This window comes from Triticum aestivum, chromosome 5D (genome assembly GCF_018294505.1).
Source record: "Triticum aestivum cultivar Chinese Spring chromosome 5D, IWGSC CS RefSeq v2.1, whole genome shotgun sequence".
In the NCBI taxonomy this organism is placed as follows: domain Eukaryota; kingdom Viridiplantae; phylum Streptophyta; class Magnoliopsida; order Poales; family Poaceae; genus Triticum; species Triticum aestivum.
In genome coordinates, this window is record NC_057808.1 from 400,490,305 (window position 1) to 400,499,616 (window position 9,312).

Genomic DNA, 9,312 nt, shown 5'->3' on the forward strand with positions numbered 1-9,312 from the left:
GCCCTCCCCGCCGCGCCGATACGTCGGCGCCGCGGTTCGGCGATCCTCTCGCTCCCACAGTACGCTCTCATAGACTGCCGTCCTCTAGCCGCGCCGCCACCTCTGGCTACGTTCTTGTGGAGGCGCACGGCGGTTAGCGCCGCCACCGCTGGCGACGTTCGTGTGGAGACGCACGGCGGTTAGCTTCTCCCACGCTACGCGCATTCTAGACTGATGCCCCGTTCATGTCGGTGTAGCGCTGAATGTTAGCTGATAGACGCTGTTAATCTCACTGTTTGCCGAAGTAGTTTACTATCAATATGCTCTGCTTAAGAAGCTTCCTTGCCCTGTTCTGCACTCAATCTGCTTAGCTGAGATGGCATGCCAAGGCCGATTAGTTGCTAAAATATCCTGCCATATATTTATTGTGACGTAGATTGCCATGGTCTAGTAGCCAATCTGTTAGGTGAAATAGCTCTACACCGTTTTATACTCGATCTTTGTTGCTGCGATGGCCTTTGATAGTTCGATGGCTGTGTGCGCAGCCTCATTGACTGCTGAAACAGCCTGCCATAATTTGGCACTCAAATCTGTTTGCTGAATTAGCTTTACATATATTTCGTTACTTAGATCTGCTCGTCCAAATATCTTGCCATAGCTTTAGACATCGACCTAGGTATTTTTTTTCTGGACTTCATAAAAAAGCATATATGTTTTTCCTATAATATCTAGTAGAAGAACTAATTTGTATGTCTAACAGATGGACAGGACTTGGATAACTTCTGCTCGAAGATTCTCCGCTGCATATGTCGAGGGGGTTGAAAACTTCATGAACTTTATCAGAGCTGAGTACGGTGGTCCGAAATCAGATGTGCTCTGCCCGTGTAGCAGTCGTATGAATTCAGTTCAAGACCCCAGTCAACTGTGCAAAATCATCTACACTTGTATGGGATGTCGGTCACATATACTAGGTGGGTTCATCATGGTGAAGCTGTGAACGTCAATGTTATTGACTACGTGGAAGCAGCAGATCACCATCTTGATCTGCCTGCTGCTCGGGTGGAAGAGGAGGAGGAGGAGGTGGTGGCGGAGCCATAGAGTTTGACCAACATTGAAACAATGCTACGAAATGCTCATGCATTCCATGAACTTTCACCTGCAGAAGAAAAACGGTGGGCCCGCATGTTGGAACAATGCAACGTTGCTGTCACCCCAGGAAATAAGCTATCAGTATTCTCAGCTATGGTCACCTTTCTTCAGGTGAAGACATCTGAGCGGATGACCAACAAATCATTCGATGCGATGTTGGCTGCTTTCCGCAAATCTTTCCCAGATGCGTCTGAGCTGCCACACACCTACAGTAAAATGAAGAATTTCCTTCGTGCAGTTGGAATTGGATATGATATGATCCATGTTTGTAAGAATAATTGTGTCCTGTTCCGGAAGGATTATGCCAACTTAAGTGAATGCCCGAAATGCAAATCATCAAGATGGAAAGATGGCGATGCTGTGAAGAGGATTCCTCATAATGTTCTGAGACATTTTCCAATTATACCAAGATTGCAGAGGTTGTTTCATGATGCTGAAACAAGAGAGGATGTACTGTGGCATTCTAGGAACCAGGAGTACAGAGATCAGAATGTAATGAGCCATCCATCTCATGGTAGTGAGTGGAAAAGCTTCAATGATAAACACAAAGAGTTTGTTGCTAACCCGAGACACATTAGACTTGGCTTAGTTTCAGATGGATTTAACCCATTTGGCCACCAGAGCGCCACATATAGCATGTGGCCAGTGCTTGTTATCCCTTACAACATGCCTCCAAATGTCTGCACCAAAGAATCAAACTACATGATGGCCTTGCTCATCCCAGATCCAAAAAGTCCTGGAAAGGATTTTGATTTGTTCATGCAGCCTCTTGTGGAGGAACTTCAACAGCTATGGAAGGGTGTTCTCACTCGAGACCTATACAGCAGCCCACCAGCTGATTTGTTTCTACGTGCTATTATAATTTGGTGCATCCTTGATTATCTGGCTTTGGGCACTATGTCAGGGCGAACGACACATGGTTACAATGCATGTGTTCACTGTGAAAGGAATCCGCTGCCATACGCAATACTTAGTAAGATCTGTCACATTGGACACCGCCGTTTCCTTGGCAAGGGCAAGCCGCATCCTAGAAAATACCGAAGACATGTGTTCAATGCAAAGCATGAAAACCGTGATGCGCCAAAGAGGCTCACCGCCGATGAGTTGCAAGTGGAATTAGAGAAGGTCAGGCATATTACAGCAGGAAACCATCCTGGTATTGGTAGCGGGAAAAGGAAGCGTGGCAGGGTAGAAGAGAGATTATTGTTTACTCGCAGGTCCACTTTGTGGGACTTGGAGTATTGGAAAGATTTGGATCTACGGCATAATCTTGATGTGATGCACATCGAGAAAAATATATGTGCCAGCATTATCGGCACACTTCTTAATATTGAAGGCAAGACGAAAGATACCTTAAAATCTAGGATTGATTTGACACACCTGGGTATCAGAAAGGATTTGCAGGTGCAAGATGAAGGTAAACCACGGGATATGGCACCAGCTGTGTACGTCTTGGACAAGGTAAAAAGAAAAGAATTCTGCGAGGTCCTGTCACGTGTGAGATTCCCACATGGATTTGCTTCCAACCCTGAAAGGAGAGTCAGTGCAGATGGAAACAAGGTACAAGGGTTGAAAACTCATGACTGCCACGTCCTACTTCAAAGGGTTTTACCTGTTATCCTTAGAGGATTGGGCCGCCCTGACTTATACAGAGCAGTTGCAGAGTTGGGACAATTCTTCAGGGAACTCTGCAGTAGGAATATCAGGATAGATGCTTTGGAGCGTCTTAGAGACAAGATACCAACTATCCTATGCGACCTTGAGAAGATATATCCTCCAGCCTTCTTTGATGTGATGGTGCATTTTTGGCTGTTCATCTACCTGATGAGGCACTACTTAGAGGTCCAGTACAGTATGGCTGGATGTACCCTATTGAAAGGCGGCTAGGCACTTTCAAGGGCTATGCTAGTAACAGAGCTAGACCCGAGGGTTCCATTGCAGAGGCCTACATTGCTACAGAAGCGTTGACATTCTGCTCAAAATACATTGAAACAGCTGATCAGCTTAGCAAAGAGGTGGGTGAAGACAATCCCGGGCTCAATGTTTTCGATTATTCTGTTCGAGTTACACGGAAGAGTCGACAAGAGGACAAACCTAAAGATTTGGACAAAATGGTTTGGTATGTGTTGAATAACTGTCCTGAGATACTACCTTATATCAAGTATATCAAGTAAGTGCAGTACTGCAGCTTATACATCGTAATCTACTAAACTTGCAGCACATTCTTATATATTTAGATGTTTGACGCGATCACTATGTTGTGCAGCATCTACAAAGAGGAGTTACTGCCGCAAAATCCAAGAAACATTGACAAACTGGTTATGGCAGGATTTGCGAAATGGTTCAAGAACCATGTAAGCTTTTGAAGTGCACTGTCAGTTTTTTTAATATATTGAGTACATAAGATGATCACCTTGTCTATTTTCTAACCATAGGTTAAGAAGATGCAGGAGGATGGGCAGGCAGTTGATGATGCCCTTTACTCACTAGCAATCGGTCCTGATACTCGGGTAAGACATTATGAATCTTGCGTTGTTGGAGATGTGCGCTACAACACCCTTGCACGAGACAAAGGCAGGAAGACACAAAACAGTGCCATCATGAGCATGGATACGTATGACAAAGAGACAACTGAAATGTATGCTAACATAACAGACATTGTTCAGTTGCAGTATATCTCCAGTTTCGAGGATCATCGGTGTGTGGTTCTGTTGTGCTGTCGTTGGTATAACCTGTTTTCCAGGATCGCAAAACCCAGAGCTGATGATTATTTCAAATCCAGCAATGTCAAGGCGGCGTACCAGACCAACGAGCCTTTTATTTTGGCAAATCAAGCAACACAGATATTTTTCTTGGAAGACACATTTGCACGTAGCGATGACTGGAGAGTATTGCAAAGGTTTGAGCAGAGGAATTCGTTTAATGAAGTTGCACAACAAGATGATGCTTACACTGCTCCTGATGTACAAGATAACATAGATGTTCCTAATATCCTTGAGAACCATCATGTCAATGACGCCGGCGAAAAGATTTCCTGTCGTGCTGTGGACATACAAGAGTTGATCAAGAAGAAGCCAACGTTCGAGGACGTTGAGGACGCAGAAGAAGATGACACCGTGGGGAATTACGATTCAGACTGATACACATGTCGAAGATGTTGACGCTGCTGCTGCGGATGATGATTACATTACTTTTGTCGTATTTGCCTGTCAGAAGATATTTTTTTATCTACTATGTGAAATTGTGTTTGCTATGACAACTGAAACCTGATAAACATGTTGTTTAGTATTTTGCTGTGAGAACATCACTTGTTATGTATGCTGATTTGTGTTTGGTGATTGTATGACAACTAAAACATGATGACATTGTTGTTTAGTTGTACTCATATTTGGCTGTGAAACTTGAATTTGATGACATAGTTTGCTGTTGGACTGCAATTTGCTCGACGTCTTCGAATGAGAACAAAGCTGACCCGACAGGGCCTCTGCTATTTATTTATTTATATGAGCAAAAGGGGATACCCCCTGATTTCCATTAATAGAAATCATTAGATGTTCACAACACTACGCCCAGCCTGCTACACATGTTTCATTCATTACTAGTTTCAGCAAAGTGCTCATGTCGTAGCCACTGAATACATCACGAGTGCTACATACACTGCAAATAAAGAGACAATCGTCCTAGAGAGCACATCGATTTTGCCCATTATCTTCACAAGCTATTTCATCTCCTCATTAATGTCAAGGCCGTTCAGCAGCTGTTGCTTGGCCATGATCAGAGGAACTGCATCTTTAACCTTCTGCTCTGCATCTTCCTCTTCTGCCGTTCCTTTAGTTACATGTCCAACACCCCAACCTGCTGGTATTGGGATTCCTCGGCTAACCAAAAAATCAGCGTAGTTGCATTCCCCCACATCAGCAACTTCCCAGAAATACAAATCACACGAATCTTCCCTTTTCTGCATGAATCAAATTGGAAGATCATCAACCAAACTATTAAAAAATCAGCAACTGAAAGCAGCAGAACAACAGTTAAACATATTATTACCCCATGATTCGGGCATTTGTAGAAGACTCGGCCAGGGTTGCGGATTGTGGTTGAGACGCGACGGATGACTCTGCGTGATTTGCAGCAGTGGCACCACACCAACGGTAGCGGGTTGCGATGAGCAATCGGCTGCGGTGCGCGTGCCGGCGAGGGTGTGATGAGACCCACAGGCGATGGTACGGGTGGCGACTTGGCGCATATCTGGTTGTTGCCTGCCGAAGAGCAGGTGGATGAGCAGCCAGCGGACATGGTTGCTGCGGCTAGAGCTTCTGATGCTAGGCAGAGTAAGTAGAGAACAGGAGAAGCGAACGTTGGATATGTCAGTTTCATTACTTGCAGAGTAGCATAGCACCATATATAGTCATAGTCTACGTTTGGATTCGAACCAGCTACAGGAGGGACCTCCTTAATTTGTGAAAAAAATTATTTCTCCACCTGACAGCTGGGACCCACCGGCTGTATCTTCGTACGGAAGGAAGTGCCTCCTTGTTTGGCGAAAAAAATTATCCATCCCGTTGACAGCTGGGACCCGTCAGATTTGGTGACTGACTTGTGGGCCTACTAAGCGGACGTGTATGCATGGCTTTGTCAACTTAATCAACAAATGATTCTAGCAGCTGGACCGTTGGATGTTAATCCAACAGCCGCGCTCCTTCTTCAACCTCTGTTCTTGCTCCTGTCTCCCGTGGGCGGCACCGCGGCTGTGCTGCCGCGCACCCAAACCAGTGAAGTTTCCCACTCCTCTCCATCTGCGACTCCACTGCCCCGTCTTCCCCATCTCCGGGTCGTTCCAATCTGGGTGTGCTCGGCACGGTGTGGTCAACATGGTCAACAACCGAGAGTCATCGGAAGATGACTGTACATGAGAGGCTGACGGTGGGGACGCACCACGCCCATGGACGCATACATGCAAAGGAACGCGGCGAGGTCATGGTGGTCAAGGAACGACTTCCATCGGAAGTATACTGTACGTGGAGAGTCTCACTGGGTCCACGGCCGCAGCAAGTAAGTGCCTCCTTATTACGCAGAAAATAATGATTCCTCCAACTGACAGCAGGGACCCACTGGACGGGCCACCGTATTTTGCGAAAAAAATGTTTGCCCCTTGACTGCCGGGACCCACTTGACGGGCCATCGTATTTCGTGAAAAAACGTTCGCCCCGCTGTCAGCTCAGACCCACCGGAAGTGCCTCCTTATTATGCACAAAAAAATGAATACTCCCCCGGCTAGCTGGGACCCACCTTGGTGGGAGGCTGACTTGTGGGCCTACTAAGTTGATGGGGACGAAGGGCTTTGTCAACTTAGTCAATATGAATGATTCTAGCTCCAGTGACCGTATGATGTCCATCCAACGGCCGTAGTTCTTCTTCAACCTCTGGTCTTCTTGCTCCAGCCGCCCAAAGCAGCGCCGGTCGTGCCGCATGCTCCTGCCTCCCGTGGCCGGCTGTGCTGCCGCGGAGGCCTCACCGCCCCCTACTATTCCCACCGCTGGCCAGGCCCTGCGGCGACGGCAGCCTCACACCGCAGCCGAACCAGTGAATCCTCGTACTCCTCTCCGCGCGGGCTTCCACTGCCGCGTCTTCCCCGGCTCCGCGTCGTCCCCTTCCTAGGCCTCGCCGTCGTCCACTGCCGTGGTGCTCTCCGCGCGGCGTGGTCAACGTGGTCAAGGAACGACTTCCATCGGAAGAGTACTGTACGTGGAGAGGCTGACAGCTGGGTCCATGGCCACAGCCCAGTTTTTTTGTGATTTGCCAAGTAAGTCGCTTTGTCAGGCCTATTGGGCTACAAATCTTTCAAGACGAGGAGAGATTTCATTCGGCCGGCCGAGAAAATGGCCCATCAGTAATGAGAAATGGGCTGTACATTTTTAAAACACATCAAACCGGCAATTAGTTTCAAATATCTTTTTTTCATTTTGAGATTTTAAATTACATTAATTTTTATGCATGGAGAATTTGTTGGATTTTATATTGATATACATTTATTTTTAAAATCAGTTTCAATGTGAGTCGAAATTTCGGGATTAAAAACAGTTCGGACCGCACCGAAATATGCAAAATTTCATATAATTTTTTAACCGTGGCCACAATATGGGCTGTAATGCTAACAAAAAGAATATGGGCTCCAAAAAAAACCTTAATAATTAGCAAATGGGTTGTAAATTATTAGAAATAATGGCAGATGGGCTGTATGCTGTTTTCCACAGATTTGAGGCTTTCCTAAAAAAAAGGTTGACGCACAAGCAGTGACTGTTGGATGGCCATCCAACAGCCGTCGTGCTTCTTCAATCTCTGCTCTTCCTGCTCCAGCTGCTCAAACAAGCGCCGGCGGGACTGCCTGCACCCTCCTCCCTGCGGTCGGCTCTGCTGCCGCGCAGGCCTCACCGCCCCACCGTACTCCCATCGCTGGCCTAGCCATCCCTCTACTCACCCACACCTGCTGTTATTCTCCAGCTACAGCAGACGAACCAGTAAACCCTCGTACAGTCGTACTCCCCTCCGCGTGGGAAACAACTGCCGAGTCTTCCCTGCCTCCGTGTCGTTCCCTTCCTAGGCCTCGCCGTCGTCCACTGCCCTGGTGCTCTCGACGTGGCCTGGTCAACGTGGTCAACGACCGACATGCATCTGAAGTGGACTGTACGTGGAGAGGCCGGCAGCTGGGTCCACGGCCGCACGCAAGGAAATGCCTCCTTATTACGTGCAAAATAATGATTCCTCCACCTAACATCAGGGACCCACCGAAAGGGCCTCTGTATTTCACGAAAAAAAACGTTACCGCCGCTGACAGCTCTGATCCACCAGCTATATCTTCGCACGCAAGGAAGTGCCTCCTTATTACGCACAAAAAAAATGAATACACCCCCTGTTAGCTGGGACCCAGTATAGTGGCAGGCTGACTTGTGGGCCTACTAAGTTGACGGGGACGGAGGGCTTTGTCAACTTAGTCAATATGCACGATTCTAGCTCCAGTGACCGTACGATGTCCATCCAACGGCCGTAGTGCTTCTTCAACCTCTGGTCTTCTTGCTCCAACCTCGCCGGTCGTGCCTCGTGCTCCTGCCTCCCGTGGCCAGCTGCGATGCGGCGGAGGCCTCACCGCCCCCTACTACTCCCACCGCTGGCCAGGCCATCCCTCTACTCACCCACACCCCTGTTGTTCTGCGGCGACGGTAGCCTCACACCGCAGCGAACCAGTGAACCCTCGTACTCCTCTACGTGTGGGCATCCACTGCCGCGTCTTCCCCGGCTCCGCGTCGTCCCCTTCCTAGGCCTCGCCGTCGTCCACCGCCCTGGTGCTCTCGGCGCGGCGTGGTCAACGTGGTCAAGGAACGGCTTCCATCGGACGTGGACTGTATGTGGAGAGGCTGACAGCTGGGTCCACGACCGCAGCAAGGAAGTGCCTGCTTATTACGTGCAAAATAATTACTCCTCCACCTGACAGCGGGGACCCACTGGACGGGCCACCGTATTTCGCAAAAAAATGTTTGCCCCTGACTGCTGGGACCCACCAGCTACATTTTCGCACGCAAGGAAGTGCGTCCGGGCAAAAAAATTGATTCGCCCCCCTGACTACTGGACCCACCAGCTACATGTTCGCAGGCAAGGAAGTGCCTGACAGTCGGGACCCACCTGGTGGAAGCGTACGTAGCGTTGTCATTCTGGTCGCGAACGTGTACGTACATATATAATGGTGGATGTAGAGGTGCGCACGTGTCGTAGTAGAGGCGCGTACGTGTCGTAGTAGAGGCGCGCATGTAGCATGTACACGTACGTACAGCGGCCAGGGTGCAAGAAAGAAAATACGGCCACGTATGTGTACATACGGGCGGGATCTCGAACGCCTACTCGCGCATACGTACGGCCAGGGCTCGTGTACATGGCTGGGTCGGAACGGAGAAACAGCGTCGTCGTCATGTTCATGGGGAGGCAACGGAATGCGTCGTGTTCATGGGAAGGCAACGAAATGCGTCGTGTTCATGGGGAGGGGTGTGGCGTACCGAAAAACGGAGGAAACGGACCTCCTACGGTCGAAACGGGGGTCCTGTTGATCGGGAGGAGTGTGGCGTACCAAAAACGGAGGAAACGGACCTCCTATGGTCGAAACGGGGGTCCTGTTGATCGGGAGGGGTGTGGCGT